The sequence below is a fragment of the Entelurus aequoreus genome, linkage group LG01 (genome assembly GCF_033978785.1).
Source record: "Entelurus aequoreus isolate RoL-2023_Sb linkage group LG01, RoL_Eaeq_v1.1, whole genome shotgun sequence".
Lineage (NCBI taxonomy): Eukaryota > Metazoa > Chordata > Actinopteri > Syngnathiformes > Syngnathidae > Entelurus > Entelurus aequoreus.
Genome location: NC_084731.1, coordinates 48,226,019 through 48,243,788, shown reverse-complemented (window position 1 = coordinate 48,243,788; position 17,770 = coordinate 48,226,019).

Genomic DNA, 17,770 nt, shown 5'->3' with positions numbered 1-17,770 from the left:
TCAAGACCTGGAGGCCTCCATCCGCTGCGTCTGCCACCAGCAGCCGGCCTCCTGGGCGTTCAGTCTACCGTGGATAGAGTACGCTCATAATACGCTAATCAGCTCTGCTACTGGCATGTCACCGTTCCACTCTGCCTACGGTTACCAACCTCCCGTTTTTCCTTCTCTGGAATCAGAGGTTGCCGTCCCATCTGTGGCTGCCCACCTGCACCGCGCACATCAAGCCTGGCGCATCTGCATTGCTACGCACCTCAGAACGCAACCAGCGCCTTGCTAACCGCCACCGCAGCACAGCACCAGACTACAGGCCCGGTCAGAAGGTCTGGTTGTCGTCTCGTGATCTTCCTCTCCAAGTGGACTCTAAGAAACTCCAGCCCAGATTTATTGGGCCTTATCCCATTGAGCGTATCATTAATCCCTCTGCCGTTCAACTACGCCTTCCCGACTCCCTAAGGATACATCCCTCATTCCACGTATCTCTGATCAAGCCCGTTTCCACCAGTCCCCTGAGTCCTCCAGAGGTGCCTCCTCCACCCCCCAGGCTTATTGATGGCCATCCGGCGTTCTCTGTCAAGGCCATTCTCGAGGTGAGGAGAAGGGGCAGGGGTTTCCAGTATCTGGTGGACTGGGAGGGCTACGGCCCAGAGGACCGATCCTGGGTCCCGCGTTCTCTTATCTTAGACCCTACACTGTTAAATACTTTTTATGATCGTTTTCCAGAGAAGCCAGGTAAGCCGACAGGTGGCGTACATTAAGGGGGGGGTACTGTTATGTTTTTTTCCTGCCTTCTCTTTTGTTGTGATTTGTTTCCTCAGCTCATTAGTCTCCAGCGAGGGGCGGACACTAAGGCACACCTGCAACCTATTTTCTACCCTGGAGTATTTAAGCTCGTCACCCGCAGCTGGTCTTGTCGGTTAATTTTATTCCTGCACCTTCCACGTGCATGCGTCTGCTTCGTCTCGTCAGTCCTGGTACGTTGCTTTTCCTTTATCCTGTATGTCCTAATGTTGTTTTGTTTGTTTCCTAGCCTCCTTGAGGCCGCAAGGACTTTTAGCCTGTGCGTAGTACGCCCTGGCTGTTCCCCTGACGACCACTGAGAAACCTGTTCCATTTAGTACTTCATGGTGTGCACTTCTGCCCCATCGCTTTTTGTTAACACTTTGTGGACTCATTAAATGTATTCCTTTTTTGTTATTCAAACTTTCCTCCCGTATCTGCATCCCGGGGTCCCCCCTTGACCAGCTCCTAACAAACTTCTTGATATTGTGCCATTAAAAGACAGAACCCGTGGCATAGATGTGAAAGAAACAATGATGGCTGCATTTGCGAAAGCAAATCTGCCCATACAGAAACTAACTGCAATAGCCACAGATGGAGCAACAGCCATGATCGGATCTGTGAATGGGCTTGTGGGGCTGTGCAAAGCTGACAAAACATTTCCCGAGTTTTGGAATTTCCACTGCATTATCCACAGGGAGCAACTCGTGTCTAAATCATTGAATTTAGACAACATAATGAAGCCTGTGATGGAAATCGTGAACTACATCCGCACACATGCACTTAACCACAAGCAATTCAGGAATCTTATCGCTGAGCTGGACCAAGGGCTTCCAGGTGACCTGTCGCTGCACTGCACTGTCAAAAGGTAAGGTACTCTCTCGCTTTTTTGAGCTTTTGGATGCTGTGAAACTGTTCATGGAAGAGAAGGACAAGGACTATCCCGAGCTCTCTGACCTCGAGTGGATTATGGATCTGGCCTTTTTGATCTACATGCTGTGTCACTTGGACACACTGAACCTGACTCTGCAGGGTAAGTTAAAAATGCTGCCTGACCTGGTGCAAAGTGTGTTTGCGTTCATCAACAAACTGAAGCTGTTCAAGGTGCATATTCAAAAGGGAGATTTAACGCATTTTCCCACTCTGCTAAAAGCCAGCGGAAAGTCACCAGCGCCGCCCTGAAAAAGAAAAGAGACAGATATGCGACACTGGTTGAAAACCTGCATGAAAGCTTGTGTGTGTGGTGTGTGTGTGTGTGTATTTGTGTGTGTGTGTGTGTGTGTGTGTGTGTATGTGTGTGTGTGTGTGTGTGTGTGTGTGTGTGTGTGTGTGTGTGTGTGTGTGTGTGTGTGTGTGTATGTGTATGTATATGTGTGTGTGTGTGTGTGTGTGTGTGTGTGTGTGTATGTGTGTGTATGTGTGTGTATGTGTATGTGTATGTGTATGTGTATGTGTATGTGTATGTGTATGTGTGTGTGTGTGTGTGTGTGTGTGTGTGTGTGTGTGTGTGTGTGTGTGTGTGTGTGTGCGCGCGTGCGCGTGAGGAAGGGATAGGGTGATGTTCATGTGCAGTAACACAGTAAAAAAAAAGTGGCTCTTAGTCTCTGACTGGTTGGTCACCCCTGGCATAGATCTTGCTAGGTTCGGCTTACTGTACAGGACAGGCCGCCAAGTTCTGGCCCGGGATAGCAGGTTGTGCAGGCTTATGAAGGCAGGTCTCATCATCAGCCTCAGGTGTGTTGATTGCCGGTGATTGATTGCAGCTGCCTGCTGCAGCCGGACTGGCACGCGCTTTGCACGCTCTCGGATGTGCGCTCAGTGCAGCACACACATGAATGCCCACTGACGTGCACCCGGGCCGTGACAACTTTTAGAAAAATAATGGCAAAATCATTATGAGACTAATGATGTCATGTCACAAGAGTCAAGTTTATCTGAGTTTTTTTCTGATAAAAACATTTATTTCACAAAAAAGTTGCAAAACTACAAAAAAAATCACAATTTTACAAGAATAAAGGCAAAATGTTATGAGACTAAAGTCTTGATAATACAATAAAAAGGGAATAATAATAGACTAATGATGACATATGTTTATGAGAACTGGTGCAACAACGGGACAATCATTGAACATCACTGTTGCCCGGACGTGGAGTACATGTCTGTTAGATGTCGGCCTTTTTTTCTCCCGAGAGAGCTGTCTGTTGTTATCATCACGGCTGTGTATATTCCACCGGACGCCAAAGTAAACACAGCGCTCTCTCTTCTGCTGAACACCGTCAACGAACAGCAGCGGCCCCACCCCGACGGTGTTCATATCATAGCAGGGGATTTTAATAAGGCCAATCTAAAGACTGTACTCCCTAAGTTCTACCAGCACGTGAAGTGTTCTACAAGGGGAAAGAACACCCTTGGCCACGTGTATACCAACGTGAAGCACGCGTACAGAGCTACACCCCTCCCCCAGCTTGGACAGTCAGACCATCTTTCCCTCCTGCTCTCTCCTACCTACACCCCCATCAGACGCCAGGCCAGGCCCATCACAAAGACTGTTATGACCTGGCCTGACGATGCACTCCCCAAACTTCAGGACTGCTTCCAACACACAGATTGGGACCTCTTCCAACAACAGGAGCTGGAGACAGCCACAGGAACGGTGCTGGACTACATACAGTTCTGCATCGGGAATGTGACTGTGGAAAAAAACATCCGGGTTTACCCCAACAAGAAACCCTGGATGACCAGCCAAGTCCGCACACTCCTCAGGGCCCGCGACGCAGCCTTCAGGTCAGGGGACAGGGCACTGTACAGTGCTGCTAGAGCCGACCTGAAGAGAGGGATTAAAAAAGCAAAGGCGGACCACAGGAGGTGCATAGAGTCCCATCTGTCCAGCAATAACTCACGGAAGGTGTGGCGGGGCATTCATGGCATCACGAACTACAGAGGCTGCAATGTGACAACTGCGGATCAGAGTGCGACACTGGCAGAGGAGCTTAACTGTTTCTTTGCCCGTTTCGATACCCCCCAGCGACACTCATCTGCTCCAGCCCTGCCCCCGCCCCCACCTGGCTCCGGCACCACTCCACTCACTGTACAGGAGCACAGTGTCAGACGAGTGCTCCTGGCTGTGAACCCCAGGAAGGCTGCCGGACCAGACGGAGTACCTGGAAAGGTGCTCAGGGCGTGCGCCCACCAGCTCGCTCCCCCCCTCACCAGGATCTTCAACCTCTCCCTGGCTCAGGCAGTCATCCCATCCTGCCTGAAGTCATCTACAATAATCCCGGTGCCGAAGAAGTCTCCCATCACCAGCCTGAATGATTACCGACCAGTGGCCCTCACTCCGGTAATCATGAAGTGCTTCGAGAGACTGGTTCTCCAGCACATCAAGGACCATATCCCTCCAGACTTTGACCCCCACCAGTTCGCATACCGGGCGAACAGATCCACAGAGGACGCCATCGCTGTTGCTCTCCACTCTGCTCTGAACCACCTGGAGCAGCAGCAGAGCTACGTCCGGATGCTCTCTGTGGATTATAGTTCTGCCTTCAATACAATAATCCCGGACAGACTCTGCAATAAACTGGACACTCTTGGCCTCCCCCCTCTCACAAACGCCTGGATAAGGGACTTCCTAACGGACCGACCCCAGAATGTGAGACTTGGCCCCCACCTCTCATCCACCCGCACGCTGAGCATCGGCTCCCCACAGGGCTGTGTGCTGAGCCCCCTCCTCTACTGCCTCTACACCCATGACTGCAGTCCAGCCCACAGTGACAACCTTATCGTCAAGTTTGCTGACGATACCACAGTGGTCGGGCTCATCTCCAGGGGTGACGAGGCTGCCTACAGGGAGGAGGTCCTGAAGCTGACGGCCTGGTCTTCAGAGAACAACCTCGCTCTCAACACCAGCAAGACCAGAGAGATCATCGTCGACTTCAGGAGGAGCAGCACTGACCCTGCCCCCCTCTACATCAACGGCGAGCGTGTGGAGGGGGTCCACACCTTCAGGTACCTTGGAGTCCACATCTCTAACGACTTTTCCTGGACAGTCAACACCACAGCAATCATCAAGAAGGCTCAGCAGCAGCTACACTTCCTGAGAGTCCTCGGGAAGTACAACCTGAAGCCTGACCTGCTGCTGACCTTCTACCGCTCGTCCATCGAGAGCCTGCTGACCTACTGTATTACAGTATGGTACGGCAGCTGCACTGCAGCAGACAGGGAGAGGCTGCAAAGAGTGGTCAAGACAGCTCAAAAGATCATCGGCCGCCCTCTCCCCTCTCTGATGGAGATCTACACCTCCCGCTGCCTCAACAGAGCCAGTGCCATCATCAAGGACAGCACCCACCCTGGCTCTGACCTGTTCCACCTGCTGCCCTCTGGGAAGCGCTACAGGTGCATTAAAACCAAGACGAACAGGCTAAAAAACAGCTTCTTCCCCAGGGCCATAACCACCCTGAACAGACTTCCCCATTGACCCTCATAACTGCCTTCTCTTCGGTGCAATAACCCATTCCACCAACCACCCTGTTTCATGTAGATATTCATGTACATATTCATTTCACCCTCAGTATAGAGTGTACACTTGTTTTATCGCACTGTATGGAATGGCCTCAATCTCGTTACCCTGCGTAATGACAATAAAGCTGATTCTGATTCTGATTCTGATTCTGATATATTACATATATATTTACATATATATGACGTGCGGTGAGGTTCATGACTGGTGAGGCACTGACTTCATCACAGTCAGATTTACAAACATATGAACCCTAAAGAGTATCTTATTCACCATTTGATTGGCAGCAGTTAACGGGTTATGTTTAAAAGCTCATACCAGCATTCTTCCCTGCTTGGCACTCAGCATCAAGGGTTGTAATTGGGGGTTAAATCACCAAAATTATTCCCGGGCGCGGCGCCGCTGCTGCCCACTGCTCCCCTCACCTCCCAGGGGGTGATCAAGGGGATGGGTCAAATGCAGAGAACAAATTTCACCACACCTAGTGTGTGTGTGACAATCATTGGTACTTTAACTTAACTTTAACTTTACACATACAAACTGTAGCACACAAAAAAGCACATTTAATTAAAAAAAAACTTTATTATGGTCTTACCTTTACTTCATCCTTGTCAGAATCTGTGTTTCCACACTTGGCTAAAGTGAAGCTGGAGTGTCCTCTCCAGAGCGTAAGCCTGGGCATTACATACGGAGATCCTGGGTTGCCCAGTCGTCAGGATCCCCCTCTCGGCTTTGCTGATAAAATCCAAAGGAATGCTGAGCATGACGTTTGGCATCAGGTTGGCTGCAGGAGCTGCCGAAACAGTGTTTGCAAGGCACCAATCCGCCTTCGGGGCTCCACTCCTGATTTTGGAAGGTTTACTCCTTTACACATGGTCGTTGAGCTCTTCCTACCCTGCTAGATGGCCGATGGGCGAGTGCCCTTTGGTCTTTGGCAAATCTTGTTTTTACTTCCACCAGGGTGTCTAGCCACCCACCTCAACAGCCCCAGTTGGGCACTGATGGGAGTGCCAGTTGAGTCGCCGGCAGCCCGACCCTGAAACAGGTTGTACTGGATTACAGGTTACCAGTAGCAGATCCAACCGACCTGACCTGACCTTTACTTATAAGTGCGGGAACAGTGGTGTTCGTGTTGGAGGAGTTGTGAATGAATGAAATATGAAATCCGTGCTGCAGTCTGCAGGTGTACCTAATGTTGTGTCCTGGCACTCGTTCACGGCTCCTCCGGCGCGAGCATTGTTGTTTTTGCACTTTTTGGCTTCTTGTTAAGTGACTTTTTTTGGGTGGATTCGGTCTTGCACGTGGAGGGTTTGGGTGTGGGCCTTGGTTGGTGTGGTGCTCCCGTCGGGCGGTGCAGTCTGCGGCGGGGGTGCTTGGCACAAGGAGGCGGGGTTACTGCGAGCCTCTCACAGTGCGTCTTCGCAGCAGTTTTATGATCGCTCAGCACAAGAAATACTTTACACACATACAGTTGTTGACAAAATACACTGTACATGATATACCTCAGCTAACTAAACTATGGAAATGTATAATATAGTTCATATAGCAATACGATCTCACTGCACAGCAGGCCAGCAGTTAGCCGAGTCCGCAATCCATGGTGAGGCACAACGCAGTGACGTGCCTCAACTGGCTGCTGATCACCGCACCGCCTCTTCTCAGTATTTGAACGGCAAATGTGAAAATTCAGCGATTTTGAATAAAAATAATCTAAAACTGGTGAAGTTCAATGGAAAATAACTTTATAGTATAATCACTGAATACATATAACAATTTAATTGTTTTTTTTCTTTTTACATTTTTTTTCTTTCCATGATGGCAGGTGAGGCCCTGCCTCACCTGCCTCTAGTGACTGCACATCACTGCTGTATATATATATATATATATATATATATATATATATATATATATATATATATATATATATATATATATATATATATATATATATATATATATATATATATATATATATATATATATAAGAATGCTGGTATGAGCTTTTAAACATAACCCGTTAACTGCTGCCAATCAAATGGTGAATAAGATATCTCTCTCAAGGTTATATATATATATATATATATATATCTCAAGGTTCAAGGTTCAAGGGTTTTATTTGTCACATGCAGAGTACACCACAGTGAAATGCTTTTTTCCATGCTCTTCAGATATTGCGTATAGTGGGATCCAAACACTAGTTGCTGAATCTAATAAACTAAATACAAAAAATACAACAATTTGAATAGCTCTGATTTACATTAATTACAAGACAATAAGTTGCACAATAAGTCCCAGTAGTTATGGTAGAAGTATCAATACAAGTAAAATAACAGTAGTCACATACAGTACCAGTGCAATATCAAATAGTATTACAGTATATACAGTATACACAGTATATACAGTATAGGAAGTAATATATATATATATATATATATATATATATATATATATATATATATATATATATATATATATATTGCAATATTACATATGTTATATTTATATTGCTACTATGGTAAATGATAAATGATAAATGGGTTATACTTGTATAGCGCTTTTCTACCTTCAAGGTACTCAAAGCGCTTTGACAGTATTTCCACATTTACCCATTCACACACACATTCACACACTGATGGCGGGAGCTGCCATGCAAGGCGCTAACCAGCAGCCATCAGAGGCAAAGGGTGAAGTGTCTTGCCCAAGGACACAACGGACGTGACTAGGAAGGTAGAAGGTGGGAATTGAACCCCAGTAACCAGCAACACTCCGATTGCTGGCACAGCCACTCTACCAACTTCGCCACGCCGTCCCTAGTAAATTTTGTGTCGACTTTATACCGTTTGTTTTCGCCCTCTTTTTGTGCCCTTATGTGCATTATCCTTTCCATCCTTACCCTTTCCATCCTTTGTAACTGAGCTACTGTGTGGAACAATTTCCCTTGTGGATCAATCAAGTTTGTCTAAGTCTAATGATGACATAATGTTACAAGAACAACGTTGTCATTTTAAGTCGGAAAAAGTTGAAATTTCATGAGGAAAAAAGTTGTACATTTCAGAATACGTTTCAGAAATGACATCGATGTGAGAGTAAATGTGCTGGAAGTATTTCTCGAGCAGTAATTGTTTTTTGCCGACATCTAGTAGCCACAATAATTAATCAAGTTAGAAGGTTGATGCGGACATGTTTGTTACAGGATATCTTCTAATACGCTTCTGCCTTGGGGACTTTGTACATGCAACTATGATTATTTGAAACTTGTTTATATTGACAAATGAGCTGTTTTAGACTGCAATATTGTTCAATTGTTATTATGTATGTCTATGTTGTGTGCTAATGTGTAGCTGCTCGCTTGTAGTAGCCTATAGCCGACCATGTTTACCTTTTGTAAATGACGACTAAAATAGAAGAAAAGACCAACGTTGTGTGCTTATTAGAGGACATATAGATGTCAACTGTCTGTCTAGCTTTGCAAAGGTCAATTGCTTGTATAGGGGATTTTAGATGCAAGCCGATATAATCTTATAATTTTTGCTGATATCAATATATCCGATTAGGACGTGTAACACTAAATCTACTTGTGGCAGTCCAAATTTTTCCGAAGACAAGGCTATTTAAAGAAATGTACGGGAAACACTACTGTGGAAAAATGGATGCAAAATCCCCAAAAAGGGTAACATTTTCTGTTGCCTATTTTAGTTTTATACTCTTTGCATTACTTCCGTCATCAGACAACAAAACATTTTGAACGGAAGTTGTCGGCAATCTTCATCATCATTACTGAAAAATGAATTATGTGAGGAAAAATGTTTTTGTGTGGCACACTGCAATGTGACACACTTTCTCCCCGGTGTGAAGGCATGGTCAACAGCAGCACATCTTACACTCTGGAGAACAACACTAAGTTATGTTGCATGGAAGGAAATAAACCACACTATGCAACTAGATGAGGCAATTCCTGGAGGAATTGCATGTGAATGCTCCAATGCTGAAGTTGAACTGAAATGCTGACAGAATGTAGTATGAATGTAAGGATAATTTGAATGTTGGAATGGTTTGAATGTTGAAGAGTTTGAATATCAAGGAAAACCGGAATTTGGTTTGGAACTTGGAGGAAGTGTTAGTTTGAATGTAAAGGATGAACGGAATGTGTTGATGTTGGAATGGTTTGAATAGGTTGAAAAATGTGGGAATTGTGCAACCTGGAAAAAATTCCCATTCATTTAAATGGGAACTTCCTGGAAATTTGGTAATTTTGGAAAAAGCGTAAATTATTTGAAAATGATTGGGAGCATGAGTGTCCTGAATGAGCTGAATTGGTTGGTGTTGGAATTGTTTAAATCGGTCAAGAAATTTTGAAGTAGTATTTTTTTAATTGAGAAATGGTATTACGAAATTTTGGGAAAACTGGGAATTGTTCAAGTTCTTAAACCAACTTGTTTTTTCTGTCCTGACTAAGAGGAATGTTTTGACTGTGAAAAAAAGTGAAAGGAGTCATCGCACTAAAAAAGGTTGGAAATAAGGTTAGAAAAAAACAGGAATTCCTGGAAATTTGTTGAACATGGAAACATTGTTGTTTGAATTATCAGGATAAGTTGAATGTGTTGAAGGTGGAATGGTTTGAATTGGTTGAAAAATGTGGGAATTGTAGATGTTTGAAAAACGGTTAATTCATTTTGAATGGGGAACTTGTTCCTAAAAACTGGGAATTCCAGGAAATCCGGGAAATTGTTTTATATTTTTTGAAAAGGAGCACACAATTTCTGAACAGGCTGAATATTTTGAAGTTGGAACAGTTTGAATCGGATAAAAAATGTGGGAGTTGTGGAACTTTGAAAAATATCCCATTCTTTTCAATGGGAATTTCATGGAAATGTTGGAATTTTTCAAATCGGTCAAGAAATGTTGAAGTAGTAACATTTTTAATTGAGAAATGGTACTAAGGAATTCCTGGAATTTCGGGAAAACCGGGAATTTTTCCAGTTCTAAAAACAACTTTGTTTGTCCTGATTAGGAGGAATGTTTTGATGGTGGAACTGTTGAAGTGGGTTGAAAAATGTGGAAGGAGTAGTCGCCAGAAAAAAGGGTCAAAAAAGGGTTTGAAAAAACGGGAATTCTGGGAATTCCTGGAATTTTTCAAAACATGGAACATTTTTAGTTTGAATGTCCAGGATGGTGGAATGTGTTGAAGGTGGAATGATTTGAGTCGGTTGAAAAATTTGGGAATTATGGAGGTTTGAAAAAGGGATTATTCGTTTTGAATGGGGAACATGTCCCTAAAAACTGGGAATTCTAGGAAATCCAGGATTTTTTTAAATATTTGTTGAAAAGGAGCACACAATTCCTGAACAGGCTGAATATTTGGAAGTTGGTACGGGTTGAACCGGATAAAAAATTTGGGAGTTGTGGAACTTTGAAAAATATCCCATTCTTTTCAATGGGGATTTCTGAATGGTTGGTGTTGGAATTTTTCAAATCAGTCAAGAAATGTTGAAGTAGTAACATTTTTAATTGAGAGATGTTATTAAGGAATTCTTGTAATTTCGGGAAAACCGGGAATTTTCCCAGTTCTAAAAACAACTTTGTTTGTCCTTATTAGGAGGAATGTTTTGATGGTGGAACGGTTGAAGTGGGTTGAAAAATGTGGAAAGAGTAGTCGCCAGAAAAAAGGGTCAAAAAAGGGTTTGCAAAAACGGGAATTGCTGGAATTTTTTAGAACTTGGAAAACATTTAGTTTGAATGTCCAGGATGAGTGGAATATGTTGAAGGTGGAATGGTTTGAATCGGTTGAAAAATGTGGAAATGGTGCAAGTTAGAAAAATGGCCAATTCATTTTGAATGGGAAAAATGTCCCGGAAAACCTGGAATTCTGGGAAATCTGAGAATTTTTGGCATTTGTCAAGGGAAAGCCTGCGATTCCCGAATACTCTGAACAGTTTCAAGTTGGAACTGTTTGAATCGGATGAAAAAGGTGGAAGGTAGCGCGCGCAAAAATCTGGAGAAGAAGAAGAAGAAGATCGAGATGAGGCAATTACTGATGGAATTAGTGTGAATGCTCCTTCGCTGAAGTTGAACTGAAATCCTAGAATTTTTTTAGAATTGTTGAAGTAGAGCACACAATTCCCTAAACAGGCTGAATATTTTGAAGTTGGAACAGTTTGAATCAGATGAAAAATGGGGGAGTTGTGGACCTTTGAAATTCCCACATTTTTTGGAATGTCCCATTGAAGACAATGGGACATTGAAAATGTGGAATGTTTCCAGTTCAATAAAACAACTTTGTTTTTTGTCCTAATTAAAAGAAATGTTTTGAAGGTGGACCGGTTGAAGTGGGTTGAAAAATGTGGAAGGAATAGTCGCCAGAAAAAAGGGTCGAAATAGGGCTTTGGAAAACCAGGAATACTGGAATTTTTTGGACCTTGGAAAAGGGGAAATTTGAATTTCCAGAATTGTGGAATGTGTTGGAGGTGAAATGGTTTGAATCGGTTGAAAAATGACAAAATGGTGGAAGTTTGAAAAATGGCCAATTCATTTTGAATGGGAAAAATGTCCATGGAAACCTGGAAATCTGGGAAATCTGGGAATTTTGGAATTTGTCAAGGGAAAGCCTGCGATTCCCGAATAGGCTGAACAGTTTCAAGTTGGAACGGGTTGAATCGGATGAAAAAGGTGGAAGGTAGAGCTCGCCAAAATCTGGAGGAGAAGAAGAATAAGAACTAGATGAGGCAATTCCTGAAGGAATTGTGTGTGAATGCTCCAATGCTGAAGTTGAACTAAAATCCTGGAAACAAAATTTAGAATTGTTGAAGTAGAACACACTATTCCCTAAACAGGCTGAATGTTTTGAAGTTGGAACTGTATGAATCAGATGAAAAATGGGAGATTTGTGGAACTTTGAAAAATGTCCCAAAAATTTGGGAAAAGCGGGAATTTTTAAAAAAATGGTAAAAAACTTAAATGGTCTGAATGAGTTAAAATGCTTGGTGTTTGAATTTTTTCAAATCGGTCAGGAAATGTTGAAGCAGTAAGATGTTGAATTGAGAAATGGTATTACGGAATTCCTGGAATTTCAGGAAAACCGGGAATTTTTCCAGTTCAAAAAACAACTTCGTTTTTTGTCCGAATTAAGAGGAATGTTTTGAAGGTGGAACGGCTGAAGTGGGTTGAAAAATGAGGGAGGAGTAGTCGCCAGAAAAAAGGGTGGAAATCAGGCTTTGGAAAACCTGGAATTCTGGAAAGATTTTGAATGTTTTTTAACTTGGAAAAACTGAGGTTTGAATTTCCAGAATGATGGAATGTGTTGAAGGTGGAATGGTTTGAATCGGTTGGAAAATTTGGAAATGGTGGAAGTTTGAAAAATGGCCAATTCATTTTGAATGGGAAAAAATGTCCCGGAAAACCTGGAATTTTTTAAATATTTTTTTTAGACTTAGACAAACTTTAATGATCCACAAGGAATTCTGGGAAATCTGGGAATTTTTGGAATTTTTCAAGGGAAAGCCCGCGATTCCCGAATAGGCTTAACAGTTTGAAGTTGGAATGGTTTGAATTGGATGGAAAAGGTGGAGAAGTGGAAGAATAATAATAATAATAAATAGATACATTTTAGTGTAGAAAACCATATGTGTGAATTATGTTTCTGCCCAGGATGACGAGCCAGATAACGCTGCACAGTGAAGGCTCCTATCTTATTTTAGCAGCTTTAGCAGCTGAGAGTGACCCAGACACACTAAACACACGAGAGGGGAGGGAGGAATTTCAATGAGACCGAAGTGAAGGAAAAGTACTGGGTGGATGTGGCGGTGCAGATGCAGAAAGCATGAGTGCACGTGAGTGGGTGTGTGGGGGGCGGAGAGAAGCCTGCACATGGCGGCCCAAGGTGAACGGGACGTAGCGATGGAGGAGTGCTGACGTCACCCGTACAGATGTGCACTACACAGATGTTGCATTGTCAGTATAGGTGTCTATGCAGCATCCATTTTCTATAAGGCTTGTTCACAAGACAATTGGAGCCTATTGTGGGATCTGAGCCAAGGATGCCATTGTGGCTTGTGCAGCCCTTTGAGACACTCGTGATTTTGGGCTATATAAATTAACTTTGATTGATTCATTGATATTCCAGCTGACTTTTGGTGGCCTGGTCACCAGTCAGTCACGTGACAAATAAAAACAAACATTCACACCTCATTTAGAGCAGGGTGCGGCCTGCAGCAAATTCTAAAAATAACATCCATCCATCCATTTACTACCGCTTGTCCCTTTTGGGGTCGCGGGGGGTGCTGGAGCCTATCCCAGCTGCATTCGTTCAACAAGAAAATAATATATAAGGAACAAAGTAATGGGGAAAAAACATGAAATGTTGACAATAATACACTTTGTCACCTATTTATAATGTCTTACACAAAATCAAAAAACATTTGTTTTCTAGTATCCCGTGTTTTAGGATGGAAAACCTGCACACAAGCACAGGAAGAAACTCCAGATTGGAACATTTGGTCTTAAGGCTGAGAATCTGTGGGCACCTCACAATTCAGGGAACGTACAACATGCTTATAAATACATTATTGCTGCAAATTGAATTCCTCAGGTTAATTGGTTCTCTTAACTCAAAACACTTGTATCTTAAATCAATGTCTCCCATAAAAATACATATTGAAATAGTGTTGTCACGGTACCAGAATTATTTCGGTACTTTTCAGCAGAGGTGTGGACTCGAGTCACATGACTTGGACTCGGGTCAGACTCGAGTCATGAATTTGATGACTTTGGACTCGACTTGACAAAATGTAAAGAGACTTGCAACTCGACTTAGACTTTAACATCAATGACTTGTGACTTCACTTGGACTTGAGCCTTTTGACTTGACATGACTTGCTACTTTCCCAAAAACCCAAAGATTAAAAAGTTATTTGGGAGCGCGCCGCTCCGTATTTTTCCTTTTCTTCGTCTGTGTCTATCAGCGTGTTGTTCCTGTCAGCTGGTGTGCTCTCAGTACAACAGCCAATCAAATTAGATCTACGCTGTTTTCATCCCACAGCTCTCATCCAATAAAATTGCAGGACAACCAATGAAGAAGAATTGTCAAACAATGCGGCAGTGAGAAACAATTATGCCAAAGTTAATTTCGTTCGGGTATTAAAACTACGACTCGGTCAACAAAAAACGAATAGCCCTATGCAAATCATGCAGTTCGAATATTATAGACGGAGACGTAACAACTTCCAACTTCGTTTGACATTTGAAGATGCACAAAGAAGGGTACGTTTTGAATGTAAGCTAACGTTTATTGGCTAAGTAACGTGACTTTTATTTGCTGTGTAGTTAAATCAGTGAGGCTGTAAACTCACTGCTAACGTTATAATCATAGACATCTTATAAGGGTACGCAGCATCGTGCGCTACTGCCTACAGGCGCAGACGAGACGCGGGGCCGCCATCTTGGAGTGGTGATCCGCTCCACTAGTGCAATTTATTTGGCAGGAGCAATGAACTGTCAGCGCATTTAATTCATTTTACCTCACTGAATACCACTGATTTTCACGCGCTTTTTTGTTATATGTGTAGCTATGATAAAGGACACATGTTTTGGCGTGTTTTATTATTCATAGTTTGCTTAACAGTAATATAATATTCTTATACGCTATAAGTGACCAGACGTCCGAGATCAAAACTGGGAATATAATCCCAGAGAAAGGGGAAAAAAACGGTCAGCTATTTTTAAATTCAAGAAACAATATGATTAGGTTATATATACATGCGTATATCCTACATAAACAATGTATGAATACATTAGATATCTATATATCTTATAGACTGTATCTCTGTTGCTGCAGCAGCAGAGAGTTTATTCTGTCTTGACACTTTGTATTGATATTTTGTATTACATTCTTCCCTTAAATGATCATGTTTACAGTCATTGTTTTATATGTATTTTTTATGTATGTCGCTTTGGATAAAAGCGTCTGCCAAATACTTAAACATAAACATATATAAACACCTGTAAGTCTTTATATCAGCTAAAACCACCAATCTGTTTCACTGGATTCAGAATAAAACCAAATTCTGTCTTACCCAACAATGTTAGTATTTGAATATTGTTACTTGAAGACTTATTCCTGGTTACAATTATACTGTTAAGAAAGTATTGTCTTATATTTTGCCTAAAATGAGAATGCATCATAATCAGTGGCGGCTGGTGAATTTTGTTTTAGGTGGGGCTGAAAGTTTGTAAACCAAACCCATGTAGGGGGGTCATCCTCCCCCAGAAGATTTCTTTGTGATTTTCACATACAAATATTAAAGATCTTTGCTCCTTCTCAACTCTGTGGTAATGTTATTTTCATAAAATACAACCAATAGTACGTTAATGTTAAATCTTACTTGTGAAAAGTAATCACCCGATTTCTATTTTCAACAGTCCGCTCATTTGAGTTGGAAAACGCTGAACACCATCTTTGTTTTCTACCTGTCAACTGTCAGTTTAGGCTGCTCGCCGGCTCCTCATCACCACTTCAAGATGGCGGCCAAATTGCTCGTGTCAAAGCAGCCAATGCTGCGTCTACTTATAAGATGTCTATGGTTATAACGTCATTGCAAACACGGCAATATGTTGCGTCCACTGCAGTTCGCTACCTTATTCATACTTTTTGTCAAGTGATTTTTTTTAAGCAGGGTTGCATGAGGTACCTAAACATAACGTTACGTTAGTCAATGTATCACACACAGTAACGTAACGTTAGACGGCGATCAGCAGCACCGCGTATTTTAGCCACCTACAAAAACACAAACATAGTCAAATAAAGGTCAGTTAAAATGTATACTATATTAAGAATATGTGAACATATTGCATAGGGCCCTGACATCTAAAAAGTACAACTCTGTTCATTGTTTTGTTCATGTTTTTGTTATGTTTTTCATATGTACACACACATCAACACACATACAGTATGAGATGAGATCAATGAGATAAGGTAAGAACAGGATAGAAACTGCTGTGGAACTACCGGTAGTTACAATGCAATGTGCCAAGGAAATACAATGTTAACACTTTTGTGCAAATAAGTACAGTTGCACTTGTTTTTTCAAATGTGTTTATTCTGTAAAGGAATGAGTTAAATGTTTAAAATGACTGGATAATAGTGCTATTATGAAGTGCAATGTCAGCACTATTTTTTTTCCTGCAATTTCAAATGCACTTGTTTTAATAAATAAATACAGCGTTTTAAAAGCATACACAATCTGTGTAAATATATTGGTATGTGGTTAAAAGGACTTGAAAGGACTCGAAATTCAAAATGCAGGACTTGGGACTTGACTTGAGACTTTCCAGTCTTGACTTTGGACTTGACTCAGGACTTGCCTGTCTTGACTCGGGACTTGACTCGAGACTTGAGGGCAAAGACTTGAGACTTACTTGTGACTTGCAAAGCAATGACTTGGTCCCACCTCTGCTTTTCAGTACTTTTCGATACTTTTCTAAATAAAGGGGACCATAAAAAATTGCATTATTGGCTTTATTTTAACAAAAAATCTTAAAATAGTGAACATACAAGACAACTTGTCTTTTAGTAGTAAGTAAACAAACAAAGGCTTCTCATTTAGTCTGCTGACATATGCAGTAACATATTGTATCATTTATAATTCTATTATTTTGTCAACATTATTAAGGACAAGTGGTAGAAAATTAATTATCAATCTACTTGTTCATTTACTGTTACTATCTGCTTAAAGGGGGAAAAGTGTTCTATCTACACTTCTGTTAAAATGTAAAAATCCCTTATTTTTCTGTTGTTTGGATGCTTTACATTAGTTTTGGATGATACCACAAATTTGGGTATCAATCCGGTACCAAGTAGTTACAGGATCATACATTGGTCATATTCAAAGTCCTCATGTGTCCAGGGACATATTTCCTGAGTTTATGAATATAATATACATTTTTTTAAAACGAAAGAAGATGTTGTGATGCCAAAAAATATCGACATAATCATAGTAGTATCGACTAGATACGCTCTTGTACTTGGTATCATTACAGTGGATGTTAGGTGTAGATCCACCCATGGCGTTTGTTTACATTGTGACGCTGGTGAGCTACGGTGTGTAGTGAAACATGTTTAGCTATTCCTCGTCCTGCAGGGATGATACTTGTAAGAAACTTACTCTGTTTGTCTCCATGGAGGAGAGGATTAGTAATTTAGAAGTAGCTAAAACACTGCTGACTGCGGCTGAACTTTAGCCGCTAGCTAGCTAGCCATGTCTTAAAGCACCTCTTCCTGAGAGTGTTTCAGTGTTATAACTTCACCTTTATTGTATTAAGTTGTATTAGTGTATTAAGCCAAAATGCGTCCACTCTCCCTTTTCTGTCTACACACTGTGTCTGCTTGTAAGTACTCTGTGATTGTGCGCTGCCGAACATGCTCCTCTGCTTGTAAAACCAGCAATGTCACAACGTGATTTGATTTGATTTAGATTTATTGGTCCC